We start from the raw sequence: 14595 nt of genomic DNA, 5'->3' as shown, positions 1-14595 counted from the left end.
AAGACTGCATCTGTTTCTCTGTTCTTACTTTCTGGTATCTGACCTATTTCTCGTCAAAGGCAAATCTTCCACCTGCCAACCCAGCCTCTGTGCTTTTGCAGCAGTTACAGGAATAACAGATGTATGGACCCTGAATTCACTGCACTTGTACCATCTGCGCTGCTTGATGCTTGAGAGTTGAGTAGCAGCTCAAGGTATAACAAAACAGATTGGGATTGCTTCACCAAGGTAGTGGGCCATCACAGAGCCAAAGGGTCACAGATCGTTCACTGATTGCGCTATTTTTGCTGCTGAAGCTGAGGTGAACAGGGAAAATTACCACAGCTGGTTTGCTTCTCTCTGGCCGTATTCCTTCCTTTGCCATTCACTTGTGTTCGTTCATTCTACCAGATCACTGAAGGTCTTCCTTGATCACTTGTGCTATGCAATCGTTTTCCCCACAGTGATGATGTAGGATTCCATTTGTTCATTAAGTTGAGATCCTGAAATGAAAAGTCTTTTTAGTAGACATTAGTATATGTGATATTCTGGATTTGCATGTTAATGCACTGTGCAAGCATGGGAATAGCGTGGCAGAGAGCCATCCACTGAACTGGCTGGGGGTTTGTTCCTGGTACTGTAATGCTTTGCATGCCTTAGGGTATTAAAGCTCTTAAATGCACGAGGAACGCAAGATGTCCGAGTGCCCAGGAAAACTGGCAGTCCCCTTTTGTGGATTTATCATGGTGATTTCAAGCTGCCACTTGCATTAGGAAAGAACCAGTCAGAAACGCTGGAGCTTTCAAAGTGGAAGCAACCTGGGGTGCAGTTGGCCTCCTTAATGAGACAGGTACAGGTATAGGGAGATTGCTGCAAAAAGCAATGCTTCCAGGTGGAAAGCCGCAATTGGTTTCCAGTAGTTGTGACACTGAAATGAAGTTCAGGGCTGAGTTCAGGGCTAAACTGAATCAATAAGGGACTTCAGATCAGCTTCTTAAATACTGGCCTTACAGAACACACAGGACTGACTTACTGTTGCACTAGCAAAACAGCTGTCACTTTTTGGTTGAAAATTGCTACAGAAAATGTCGACTTAATGGCAAATTTTGTTCTTCTAGCACCTTACGTCTGAGTGAACTTTAATGATATCTGCCAAAGTCCTGGCTCATCTCATCAGCAGCAAGGCATACTTTGCTCTCTGACTGATTCAAAAATGGAACTTCTTACACGTAACTTCTGCAAATATCCAACATGGCCCCCTGCAGGTAAAATCGTAGTTTTCCCTACTCTCCACTGTCTAAATGAGCTCATTAGAACAGCTGTGCTGGAGCTAACATTCTGCATTCCTGGAATTTTTTTCCCTTACAAATGCACTTACAGTCCCATTAGAGAAGTGTGATACCTCAGTCGTTCTGGTGCTAATGTTTTTGGGCTAAGTGGTACTGCTGCAGCTTCATTTAACAGTGCTATAGTGTGTCCCGATTTAAAGTCTGCAAGGCAAAACAAAACTGTGGCACTGTAGTTCCAATAACTGTCAGCTAGATGAGCCTAGCTAGGTCCTCACACAAAACAACTGTTGGTAGAAATCAGTGGGAAGGGCAAAGATATATGGAATATTTGGTCTGTTGTAATCTAAAGCTTTGGAATTTAGTAAGCTTTTTTGGATTAGTAGATGCTTTATACTGGAGAACTAGTTTTCATCCAGAAGCTTGCTCTACAGTGGTGGACCATGTCTATGTGGGTAATCATGTCATAAAGTCCATTTCCTACAGCGCCTCTGTAATTACGTTTGCCTTGCCAAATGGGTTCTAATCAATATGTACAGGTATTTGTAACAAGCTGTCTTCAGGCAAGGTATAATACCATCACGCTTTTGAAAATGACAGTGGGAAACAGAGCTGTGGATGCTACCAAATTATCAGGTAAATAACACTCCTTTAAGGTTTCAAACGATGATATTGTATGTTGGTGCCTGATACGTCATCACATTAGAACCTGCTCCCAACCCACAAAATGTTCCAGAGAGTTGCCACTAAGAGCACTGTGACAATGTTAATAACAGAAATGATGTGTACAAATGACTCGGTAGCAATGGATGCAATTCCAGTTTTCATTGTCAAAATATGAATGATTATGGATCAATGAAAAGCCACCTTTCTGCTCCGGAATATGTCTCATGACAGACAAACTCACTCCTGGAAAAACAATGCTTTCCTTTTCTGGTTAATTTTTGAAAGTTGTCACCATATCCTTTGTGAACTAGCAGGTGCCTTATGTTTGTAGATTATTTAAGGCAGTAATATTAAAGCCTCTAACACTCACTGATTATCATCAACTTCTTTAACCTCCAAAGTGCACAAGTGTAACAAGTCCAGAGAGTTCTCCAAAGCACTGCAGAAGCAGCAGCTGGGGGTGGTTATACTATTTTGGAGCTGATGCTTTTATTTTTATCAGTCTCTTTTGCTTCCTTTTACGTGCTTTTAGGTTTGTTGCAGGGCAACCTGTTGACTGCCCAATATATGACTGGCAAACAGTCATATATTCTTTGAAAACATTGTAAATGAAACTGTAGCCGTTCTTGCAATGCCTGCATTTTGTATGAAATTAATAAAAAGGGGCTAAATATGCGCATGTTTAAGACCACATCTTTGCCAATACCAGTGTGTTCCTACATGCAGTGTAAGCATTTTTGTGTGCTCTTACTTTTTGAAGTAAAACCTCTAAATGTAAATTTCAGGAGTAGGAAGCTCTATTTCTTACGTTTATCTACCTTGCTACATTATTCTGACTAAGAAACTGTGCTTTCTTGCCTGCCAAATCACTGTAATTGTTGCCCAGTTTCCAGTTTTGGTGTAATGGCAGAGTGTGTTACGTCCCTTGGTAAAGGTTCAGTTGTAAGTTTTTAGTATGTGCAATATGTTTTCTAGATTCAGTAGAATTGCCCCTTTTAATCCTAATCACTTTATTCTGCTTTATCAAACTGAACCTATGAGTCAGTTAGTAAGGATTTATTTCCAGCTTTTTCAGTATTTATACCTTTCTACTGAAACTTCTGGAATGTCCTCTAGCGAAATCCTACAGCAAACAACTGTTTACTATGGGTGCCAAAAATTATAAAGCGTATAACATTCCTGTGAAATAAAACATAACTATCCCAAGAGTAAAGACAGTAAAGAGTAAGCAGCCTGTGCTAAGGCAAATAAACATTCAAGTATGCATATTGAAATTTTCATACCGTTTACTACTGCTGTGTTTTCTGCAGTAATTGGTAAGCTATTGAGAAAAGCTCTACCGTCTACTAAAAGTAGAAGCTATGAATAAATCACACGTGATATTTTCAAGCTGTGTGTGTAATTTAATGTTGCAGGGCCAGACCTGCAGATCTTGCTCAGACTGTAGTGTGATGTGAGGTTTATCTATGAGGTTGGCAAATTTTGTACCGGACAGAGTTGTATTAGAAGGATCACTGTATTTTTGGCAGTAAAATGATTTCTCTTCTCAAGATGCCTCTATATACTGCAGGATGCTAATAGCAATCGATAAGTTCCTGGTACATACATGGTCATCTGGAAAACCCAGAAATGCTGCGGTACAGAGCACATGTCACTGCAAAATTGTGAAGAGTTTTGCTTGATTTCTAACCATCACTCTTCTTCACTGAGGCAGACCTGCACAGTGCTACCTCCTTTCTTGCTTTCACTGTGTTGGGCCCATGCCAGAATAGTAATGGCTGTTTTGTACACTGGGGCTTTTAGGATGGGGCATTGGCACGTGTGGGTTATTCTTCTGTTATTGAGATCACTTGTGTACCAGAAAAAAAACAAACCCACAACTGTTTGTGGCAGAGTCCAAAGGTTTCTCTCTCGCACACATGATGGAGGGAATCAGAACGTCTGTATCTGCACATCCCTTCAAATGGAGGAGTAGGAGAAGAGTGAATGACAATTGTACTGTTTGAGATTGAGCTTTTTATTTGGAACTGCTGCATTTCAAAATGAGCAAATTTGAAAAGTGCAGAAAAAAAGAGGGCTTTAGGATACAAGACTGAGAGCCAAAAGGCATGGGCTTTGTTCTCAGCTCTACCATGAGTCTCCAGGGCTGCGTTTAGATAAGTACCTTCCCTGCTCAGTGCTCCAGTTTCCCCAGGTGTAAAGCAAAGATAAGGATTTGCAAAGAATTAACTAATGTTTGTAAAGGGCTTGGATGGCAAGGAATGAAAAAGAATCATGACAACCCAAGGAAGCCCTGAATTACTGTGGCTTTCACACTTATGCTTCTACTACCAAAGAGGCTTTTGCTTGTTCTTTAACAAGCAAATGGAATGGATACTGGGTTTGTCTGTCATGAAGCTGTCCTGGCAATACTGTTTCATCAGGACTAATAATCATTAACATCCTTTTAACTTTGTAATCCCTTTTTTTCCCCCTTCTCCTTAAAGGCAAAGATCTAGATGTGGCTAGAGTGAAGAATACATCTTGAGCAATAACCTGCATCATCACTACCTCAAAGTGAGGATCGTTAAAATCACATTAAGGGTTGGCAGAAGCCTTTTAAGGAGTTGGGGACTGGCTGGACTTCCAACTTCTAGTTTTCAGTGGCTTCTGCAATTTTAAAGTACCCAAAGTCTCAGTGCAGCACAGGAGGTTGTTAGTGAGATTCCTTTTTATTTTAATTGCTTTGAAGGGACATAATGGAAAATAAAATCCAGTTTCAGGTTTAACAAAGTTTTGCTGGAGGTCGACTTTGTTATGGCTGCTGTCAGTGAGAGCTGGATCCCTGTTTGGAGTCAGCTTTAGCCCAGCAGAAAGCCCAGTCTTACAGCTCTCCCATAAGACCCTCCTGTGCAGTGTTCTTTGGGGTCCTGTAACCTTCTGGTGATTACGCAGAGTAGTGAGAACAAATATGAAGTCTACATAGACTTACATAAGAGAGCAGAAATGGCTGCTGTTTCTGCTTCCTGGCAGATGCTGAAGCTGTGAAAGTGCAGACAGTGGGTTGGTTCTGAGAAGAATCAAATGGGCAACCCCAGAACAGTTGTCTGCAGAAGCATGGAAATTCAAAGTAGAAGCTCTTTGATCCTATTTTTGGTGGAACAGAGCTGAATGCTTAATGTGATTTTAATGTCAGAGGCCCTGACAAAGCTGGCTCTTGCTTGGAAAGTATTTAACATATAACGTGGATGTATTTGATCTCTCTCAACTCTTTAAAAAATAAACATGTTAAATGTAAAGAAATGCGGCCAGGGCAGATGTACAGGGCATGTGGTTGTGTAAATATGGGAGTGCAATAAGCATAAAATCTTCAATATGAGTGACTTCCTTCAAGTCACTTAAAAGGTGTTTGGGTACAAGTTGGATCTGTTCCTGCTGCGGTGCAGAGAGGAATGGAACTGAAAGCACTGGAGGAAAGGCTCTCCACAGGTGGAGATGCAGGCACAGCCTTAATTTTTGCCTAGAGAGAGGCTCCAAACTGACTAGTTTTAGTTTGGGGCTTTTATACTTGCTTAGCTTGGGAAGTAGCAGGCACTTGGGAGACTTGGAGCCCAGGGGTCTGATACCAGAGCAAATAGCTGGGAGACGGGAACCCCGTCTTGGGTGGGGAAGGTAGTGGTGCCAGAGCTGAAGTGGAAGTCTAAGCAGTATCTTTTTCTAGTTATGCCCACATCAAGGTACAGGATAGGAGTGAATGACAGCAGGGAGTGCTGCCAGTCACCATGATGTCAAGCACAGAACTGGCAACAAGAAAAACAGACTTAGAAAGGCTTTCTTACCAATGCCGTAGTCACAAAATGATCCGTAGCGAATCTAGTGGATCTGCTACTACTAAACCTAGACTTCCTACTCCTGCTCTGTGTTTGGGTTTGAGAGGAAATCACATACTCCCCATATGAATAGCTGGGCAGCATTTCACTAAGAAAGCCTTCCAGAATTTTTTTAGTCACCTGTCTCTGGCAGGTTGTGTGGGAAAGCAGCATTTGTGCCCGTTCTTAACAATTCTTTGAGACTCCTTGTCATGACCTGGCCTTGCTAATAAAAATGGTGAAATGTAAACAAAGGAACAGCAGATGGCAACCAAGAGCTTGACTTCTAGCACACACAGTGGAATAATAAAATGATAATAAAGGAAAATTATGCAGAATAATGAAGTAATTCCCTGTTCTTGGATTTGCAAATTAAGCATTTGTATATCAAGTAACAAAAAATTTTATAGAGCCATATGCCTGACAACCTGGGGGTTTTTTTTCTGATTGTATCACTTGATCTAGTAAAAGATACTACTACCTCCTGCAAACTTTGCCTCGTATAGAACTTGTGAACCTTTCTCAAACATGTAACCACTAGCATTTCCTCTGCCCTTCCTTCAGCTTTGGTCTACTAGGAAAAACTAAAAGAATAGGAAACCATTTAGAAAAACACTCTAAATGACATTGTATATTCATTTTTTTCCAAACCGAAAATAGAGCTCCCTAGTTTGCTAGACAATAACCTATTATCTCAGTATTGCACATCTATATATTTAATGGAGGGATATGAGCATCTAAAGACAGGCACTTCTATTGTTTTTTTTGTAATTTAGAGCAAGAATCCAAACTTGAATTTTGATTTTTAAGTATGTGAAGCTTTTGAAGCTCCATCAGTGTCCCAAATTAAGGTTTTTTTTTCTTTTGCCTTACCCAGCATGCCACAGCAAAATTTGTTATTTCCAAGTCAAAGTAAGCAGTTCCTTCTGTCTCTTCAGATTTGGTTTTTGTAAGCTTCTTTAATGCCTCCGGTTCTATCATCTGCACTGTGTGGAAAGCAGTAATTTGTGCTGACATCATCTATCTGCCCTGAAGAAAAAATATGTTGCATATCACCAAGGAAAGGGAGAAATTTATCTATAATTTAGGACAATAATGGGGTTTAATTCACAAAGTCTCATAGCATCTCACATACTGACAGAGTCTACTATCATTAGCGATGTCTTGGGATTCTGTTCTGTGGATATAATCAGTTATGACTGAAAGGAAATCATTATGAGGGCCTCAGTTTTGTAACCACTTCTGGCGTTTATTATCCTTTGTGGCAGTTGTGCTTATGAGAACTCAGGAGTCGTTTGTTTTTCCAAGCAAGAAAACGCACACAAATTATTGACGTTTCAGGGGGGTAGTTGTAGTGAGGTGCTGATGCTGAACAACAGGCAAGGTCCTCCTTTCCAGCAGCAAGCCACTGTGACAGCCCAAATTGATCCGATGGACATTTGGTGGTTATTTGTAGTTCCTTAGCCCGCCAGGCCTGTGCTGATGGCCCTGCCTTCAGCACACCACCATACCACTGCAGACTGCTGCAATGGCCATGGGACACCCACTTACTCTCCATTTTCAGGCCTGTGTGCTGTCCCTAAGCTGCACACAGAGCTCACTGGGGGAGCTCTATGCAGCAGCGTCTGTGACCTTATCTTTACCTTCCATGTGCACCTTATTGTATCTGCATTTTTTCCCAGTGGACGGTTACCATGCTCCTTTGTGCCTACGCTGCTGCACAGGTGCTGTGTGTATCCAGAGGAAGATGCTGGAGTTGGGTTTCAGTGTGAACTAGCTTAATGTGGCCCTGAGAAAACACACAAAGTTCAGATCACTAGTTCTGAAACTCCAGACCGAAAGCGTAGCATGCTGTCTCCTTGGTATACTGCCGAGAGCTCTGTCCTACAGCTGTGCTCTCCTGCTCTGTTAGTCACTGCTAGAGGAGTACCAGGAAGGCAGCTTTTTCTACTAGTTGTGCAGTATCCTCCACTCTAGGATATTTTTCAGGTTGTAGATTGTGGGATTTGGGGTAGGACATGCTTTTTTTTTTTTTTTTAATATTGTGTATCCGTTCCTTGTGTTTAGTACACTTCACATGCATGTCTGGTTACTGGCTTTGCTGTGCTATATACAATAACAGCACTACTAGCTTTTAAAAGTGCTGTAGAATGATGGATGTTATGCTTAGGCTGGATTACAAAACAGCCATATGCGTTTGGGAACAGGCCACCTCTTCCCCGCTGCCGATGCCTTGTGCAGGCTGAGTAAGTAACAACATGCTTTGATTAGGCTTTTTAGTCCTGAAAAGCAGAGCTGTTTAAGCCCAGGATGGCAGTTTCAGGGATCTTGTTGCGAGGCTCCTGCCTCCACCTTTCATCATCCAGTTTAGAGATAATGGTACCCACGGGCCTTGGCTCTGTTAGTCAACACAGCAGCTTTCACTCTAAGGCTTTTCCTTCTACCGGAGATGATGACTCCCTGTTTAATACTAACATAGCACATTTGGGTCACAGGTACCAATGTACTTTGCTAGGCACTTGAAGTACCACTAGTCCTGTTTTATAGATCAGGAAACAAAGTAAAATGAGAGAATGAAATTTAGGCCAATTGTATAGGAAATCAGTGATAAGATGAGGATTAGAATGTAATTCTCAGTTCTCAAAAATTCAGTCACATATTTGTGCTGCTTCCTTAGAGAATGGGATGGATTTATATTAAATCCAAACCTTCTCAGTATTTGAGAGATGAGCTTCTTTGACTTGTTGCTCAATCCTAGCAGAGGGCTGTGTCTAGTTTCAGAATAGTCTTCCAATAAATAGATGACAGGTTTACTACCCACTGCATGCTGTTTGCTGTAAGGTTCAGGATGTTAATATATAGCAGATGGAACGATCTATGTTCTTGGTTCCTGTACGTGTTCATGTAGGCACAGGAAGATTCACTTCATAAGAATTTAACAATTATGTACTTGTGTGACGTTTGTAGATATGTAGCCTCTAAAACCAGAACACATCATCTAGTATCTTCCCCACTACAGATCACAGGATTCTTACCTCTCACACATAACTTAAGGTTAATCTAGAACATAAGTTTTAAACTTCCACAGTTTTTAACTTCTTAAGACTTCAGATGATGAAGAATAACCATATCCTTAAGTAGCAGGGTTCTGATGGTTAATTAAATTGTTAAAAGTTTGTACCTTATTTCTAAGTTTCAGCCACTGTGTATCTTTATGTCCTTGTCAAAGTTCCATTCACACTCTGAAATCTCCCCTATTAGATAAGTTTTAGACTCTTAGCTTTCTTTTGGATAAGCAAAATTGATGTGTCTCATTAATAAAGCAGGTTCTTTTTGCAGACCATAAATCATTCTTGGAGCTCTTTGTGTAATTTGTCAAGGTACTCACAGCTCTTGTGTCCACAGTGTTGGGTGGTGGTCTCACTACATATTCAATGGATTACTTCCTTCTGAATTTTATTTGATCTTTGCTTGTTTATTAAAGCATCACCTTTGTTCTTTCAGTTACTGGCTCATAGTGCAGCCGTTGTGTCGTGGGATGTCATCTTCAGCTAGCATAGATCTAGTAGAGCTCATCATGTTGTATGACATATAAGGCAATATATTGCCTCTAGTTTAAGAAACTATGATGTATCTGATTCAGTAGATAATACATTTGATTCAGCAAGTAATAGATCTGACTCACTGGGTCATTTATTTGCTTGGTAAGTAGTACATATAAGGTAATTAACAAAGTATCTGGCTCAGTGCATGATCTGTTTTTTTTATCCTGAATGATTAACTTGTGTATGTGCGTGAGATTCATCTCTAGCTGTCCATAAAATCTCTGTCAAATTGGTTTTGTGACATGTCTATCCCAGTGCGTGGTCAAAAACAATAGTTCCCCTATTGTCACATAAAATATAGCAGCCGTCCCTCTGAATGTGAACATGAGCTAAATATAAACATATAATACATTTGCTTGTCAGTAAAGATGGTGTATTTTTAGAATTCAGCTGGAACCTTACAATTTCTTATATGTAATTGAGAGTCTCCAGAGACTACTGTGTCTTGGATTGCCAAAAATCTATTTTGAGTTCTACCCAGTGCAAGCTACGCTTCCATCTGCTCCTTATTTGTGGCAGTCTGAAGCATGCCAGCATGCAAGAGAACAAAAGCAATCCTGTTTTGACTAGGCTAGAACCGTGTCTGTGATTTTCTTGGTACAGTCTCATTTGAGGCAGTAGGAGTAATTGATTTAGCGGGATTGGCACAAAACCAGACAGATCAGGCCAGATCAACGCTGAGCTAATTTCTTGAGGATTTTTCTTGCTGAAAATTTTAAAAAAGATTTTGTTTTGTCATCATTCCAGACAAAATGCTTTGATTTTGCGTAAGATGTAAACATCGCAGTCACTGAACTGGAGATATTCTGAGGTGGAACGCTTCCAGTCTCCGATTGCCACTGCTCTGCTTTCCCAGAGCTTTTCAAATATTCATGTTCCTCTCTTTCTAATTCCTCTGCTTTAAATGGCCACTTTCCGATACTGGGAGCAGGAGACCTGCCTGGTTTGAAGCATGTGCAGTCATTTGAAGTTCAGAGCTGGGTTGGGTACTTCTGCCTGCCCTTGTGTCATACAGACGTGCCCTGACTTGTTACAATTTACATGACTGCTTTTTCTGCCTAAATACCATTTTGTTGAGGCTTCAGTTACTTCTAAGTGCAATTAATTTTTATGACAACTGTCAGTGAGAGGTTATTTTTTACCTGAAGACTGAATGTAAGCATCTGAGAGAAAGGAGAATCCTTTGTCATTAGAGCTGTGAGGTTTGTCCACAGGACCACACATATCCTCCCAGCTCTCCTGGTGACCTGAGTTCCTTTAGTCCTTGTGCTTTTAGAAGATTATGTGCTTGGGCTGCTGTCATTGAAACACAGAGCTAAAGCAGTCTTAGAATGTGAGATGAAAGGGGTTGGAAATCAAGGTGTTGGAAAACAGTTTCTCGAGGGATCAGTTACCTTGGTTGAGAAAGGGGGAGAAACTTCCCAGAGAGCTTATAATGCTTGATTTCTTTACAAAGGCTAGATGTGTCAGGACAAAGAATTTATAATGGCTTCAACATAAATGTTTTAAAAAGAAAATGGAGGGAAAGACAGCTTAATCTGAATTTTCTCAACCATTTTACATACAGGAATTTTAAGCATCCCCTAAAAGAATTCTTTTATGTCAGTAAAGACATACATACCATAGAAAATTATAGTGCTGTATTGTTGATTTAGCACTAGCTATTTCCTTCTCCTTTTTATGGTGTTGGAGAGGGGAGAAAACAAGTCTTCCTTAATTAGTGATCAGGTGCAGTGAGTTTCAACACATTGACTGATGGATATGATGTGCAGGCCGTAGCTTTTGCAGCTCCCATTTACATGGAGGGAAGGGAGAGAGGCTGCTCTGCACAGCTGCATCCCATGATGGTAAATGCTCATTCCACAGGCCCATGGCAGCGGAGGGATAAAGCTCCCAAAGCCTGTGCTCTAAGGCTTTGCTTGGCAGGTTAATATTAAGGAGGGGTATAAAGCAGATGAAAGAGTTTGCTGGTAGGTTGGGCAAACATTTTTTTTTTGTCATGACAAACATCAATGCATTTTTTCCCTATTGAAACTGGATTTTGAAATTTGCAGAAAAAAATGAAAAGTTATTTTCTTTCTCTCAGTTAAAAAGCAAACATGTTTTTGACTGAATCAGATATCTTTTACAAAGCTTCCCATTTTGCTAAAGAGGTCATGCTCCATCAGAAAAGTGGCTGCTGTTTATTAATCAGTGCAAATAACTTGCCTATGCATGAGTAGTACCCAGTGGTCAGTCCTTTCTGAATATGTGTCTGTCCCAGCGACATCCTGAGGTGGATTTCCTCCTGCTTTGTGTAAAGGTAGGTGACAAATGTGAGGGAAAAAAAATACCTAGGGTTTTAAAACAGGGAGAGACTTCCTATTTATATTTAATACTTTAAAGTATTCAAATTTAATACTTTCTGTATTAAGTTCAACTCTTTTGTAGACTGGAGGACTAAGGAGCAGGGTACAAGTGAAATGATTACTACAAAGAATCAGGAGCAAGGTGGCATGGGACTTTCATTCTGGTTATTTAAAACTGGTTTGGAGTTTTTGCACTTGTTTTTCCTACTTTAACTGAATAATATGTATTTTGGAGAGAGGAAGCTTAAGCGTAGTGTTTGTTAAAGAGTCATCATCACCCTTCAATTTAAGATGTGAGAACGGCAAATAAAGAGGCCAAAGGCCTTTCATAGTGCCTCTAGCAATGTCAAGGGAAGCTAGCCTTGATAAAGTGTATCCTTCTAAGATTCAAAAACTTCTCTTTCGGAGTAATCCCTTGGGTTATGCTTAATTCTCACAAGTAAAAGCTCTTTTTTGATATGCAAAATTTATAATCCATTTATAATCAAACTGTCTTGTGTTTGCCTGAGACTAGTGGTTCTTTCTGGCTTTGGACTGCCAACACTAGGATCAGGGAGGCTGTTGAAAAGTGAGTGACTAGCACAGGAGAGCAGGAATGTGTGGATTAAAAAGATACAAATATCTGTGTTGGGAATGAAATTGGAGTTTCAAGCCAACAGAATTTCCCCTCTGCTCTCAAAGCAGAACTGTAGGCCTTTGTCAGCTGGAGCCAAGGAGGAGACAGAGGGAGAAGCTGTTCATTAGTGCACAGAGACTTTAAAGAGGTGGCTTTGGGAAACTCATATTGTATGGAACACCTCTCTGCTTACAGAGGAATTATTCCACACTTTCTGTGACCAAGTGGGTCTCTTGGTAAAACAGACAATTTCAGAGAAGGGTGGTCACAAGTGAGCACAGAGTATTAGCATGTGATGTAGTAGCTTATTTTGACACCTTCCCCCCGCCCCGGTCTGGCTGACTGAAGTCAATTGCTGTGTGGTGGGTAGGGAGAAATACCACATTCCCCAGCTTCCCCAAGTCCTGCCTCTGCCAACTTGTACTCAGAGGACTCTCCTGCCTGATATCTTACTTCCCACTACCCATCCCGTGTTTGCATGGGTTCCTTTGCCAGGGACACCTCCAAAGCTGCAGAAGTAGAGTTGATCTGAGCGCACACACTATTAGTATGAAGTGCTGTTTCCTGTTAAACCAAGAGCAATGCTGTTTATATTCAAGTTATACTCTCCAAAGCACAGCTGAACTGAAAATGTCAGTCCAGCCCGTTTGTCCTGGCACTTGTGTAGTGTCTGAGCATAGGGTAGCAAGGTTGTGAGCCTGTAGGGAACTGCAGATCCCACAGGTCTTTTTTTTTCTTTATGCTTTGCTAAGCAATTATGATCTTCACATTGAGGTTTATGTTGGCTTCAGTGCTCTTTTGTAAATTATCTTTAGGATGTTTCTTATTACCTTATTATGTGCACTTGGAAAATACTTCAATTAAAGCAGATTAGTATTTTATTAATAATGATTCATATCCAGGCTGTTTTCAGGCAGCTGCAATAAGAAGAGATGGAATCTCAAAGAAAGTGGTACAGAGGATAAAAGACTCCCAGTTGGAAAGCTTATGCCTGATACTTCACTCTGTATTGCAGTTTTCACAGAAGATAGCTTTGAACTAGCTAGTAACCACAATGCAAAATGTAGAAATACTCTGGTGTGTTGCTAATCTGTATGGATGTTTGGTAAGCGCTGGAAACAACGCAGTGCTTTCAAGTACATTTGAAGGGCTATTTGTGCATGCAGTCAATAGTTCTGCAGTATTGTTTCCCCAGGAAGTTATTGACAAAGGAAACCTCATTATTTTGAGAAGTTTTTAACTGTATGAGGAAACTGAGGTGCAAAGAGGCTCAGGTGCCATCCTGACAGTCTTCCCTGCACAGGTAGCTGCTCTAGCTGCCTGCTCATAGCTACTGTGCCACCAGGAGCAGTCTGCAAGATGGGAGTCTAAACGAGATGTACAGAGGTTTTGGAAGTTGTGCTATTCAGCTCTGCAATGCCTACAAGTCAGACAGGTGTCTAAGGAGGCAGGTTGCACAAAACTGTAGGCAGCCAGCTTGTGAAGGCATAAGGAGGGTACTTCTATAGGTAAGAGCTGTTAGCACAAAACTGAGTACCAGAATGCCGGGGGAAGTATCTGTGTGTATGTGTGGGAGAAGAGTGGGAGAATCCTTTGTCGCTTGTCTGGCGACTTTTCAAAGTATCTGAAAATTTACACAGTACTTTGCCTGAGGTCATGCAATGAATCAAGGCCTGGCTCTTATTCCCCATGGTAGGTGGTGGATTTTTTTAATATAAAGTAAGCCAGACTATTGTATTTGGGGTTAGCACCCAACTACATACAATGTGAAGTTGTGCCATACTCTAAGGAGCTTCTACTGCCAAAAACACCAACAAACCCCAGAAGCTCAGGTACTTAGTCTCCTTCTCTTTAGTGGCTTGGGTCATTCAAGAATTGCTTACAGTCATGAGTAAGTCAGAGCCAGGAACTTCAGAACTGGCTGAAAATGAAGTCTAGTTTGCAAGGCTTTTTCTAGTACGGGTTCCCTGATGCTTGATGCAAGGTGAGCATATTGGGATTTCTCTCCCCTGCTGGTTGCCTATCTGCAAAGGTATTGAGGTCTTTAGAAGCCTTGCCCTTCTGGTGAGCACGGCTTCAATAAGCTGTAAAGTTCCAAAGTTATTGGGGGCCAAGTGGACAGGAACGTGACATGTATGAGAAGTCTTGTTTTCTCAGGAAACAAGGCTAGGAATATAAAGCATAAAGTCATTACCCACAGGAGTTAAGGAGCTGGGTGTCTCCTTTTTGCTGTGACCCTGCTTTTAT

This window comes from Gymnogyps californianus, chromosome 11 (genome assembly GCF_018139145.2).
Source record: "Gymnogyps californianus isolate 813 chromosome 11, ASM1813914v2, whole genome shotgun sequence".
Taxonomy (NCBI): Eukaryota; Metazoa; Chordata; class Aves; order Accipitriformes; family Cathartidae; genus Gymnogyps; species Gymnogyps californianus.
This window is presented reverse-complemented; position numbering follows the sequence as displayed.